We start from the raw sequence: 856 nt of genomic DNA on the forward strand, positions 1-856 counted from the left end.
CGATTGAAGTCACACTGCAGATGGATATATTGAGTCTCTACCCAAAGATGAAACATCAGCATTATAACCAAGCAGTTGGAAACTTCTGGAAGCTACATGCTACAAAGAATACTTCATCTGCGTTTGTTAAAGGAAGGATCAGTAAAGAGTAACTAATGGACGTCAGGATGGGTTTCTTCCTACATTTCTCAAGTGTAAGTACGTGCGGTTAAAGTTGCCTCGTTTACTCTAGCTTGCAAATGTATTTAGTTGTGATTTGTTACTTGTAACCGCGTGTACTGTATCAGGTTAACTGGATATATTATCTTATCGCGTGCAAAGTCACGTTAAAAACGCGACGCGTGCTGTTTGTTTATGGAGCTCCGTGCTAGAGTTCTGCTCCCGCGATTTATTCGGAAATGTATTCCCGCGCCGCAGAAATCTGGCGCGGGGAGAGAGAGAGAGAGAGAGCGAGAGAGAGAGCGAACGAACGAACGAGCTTTGTGTACTTTGTGCTGTGTGTGTGTTTGTCTGGACTGTATACTGGGTGATATTTGGTTGTGTTCTCCGCTCTAGCGGGACCGGGCGCGGCGGGCAGAAAACGGAGCGGGTTCTCAGGCTAAAACCTGGCGGGTGCGGGCTGAAGCGGGAGCGTTGTCATCCGGAGGTGTGTGTGTGTTTTTGTGTGTGTGTGGTATGGCGAGTACACGACTGTCTCCTTCGTTCGGTTATCCGTGGCACTATCCACTCGCCATAGTGTGGCAGCTAAAGTCCACGCCTACACTATCGAGCGTGTATGAACTGTGATTACTTTTTAAATTGCTGATTAGCTATTGGCCATTTCCCTCTCTGACTGAAGGCAGTCGACCAATCGCGA

The sequence above is a fragment of the Danio rerio genome, chromosome 13 (genome assembly GCF_049306965.1).
Source record: "Danio rerio strain Tuebingen ecotype United States chromosome 13, GRCz12tu, whole genome shotgun sequence".
NCBI classification, from domain to species: domain Eukaryota; kingdom Metazoa; phylum Chordata; class Actinopteri; order Cypriniformes; family Danionidae; genus Danio; species Danio rerio.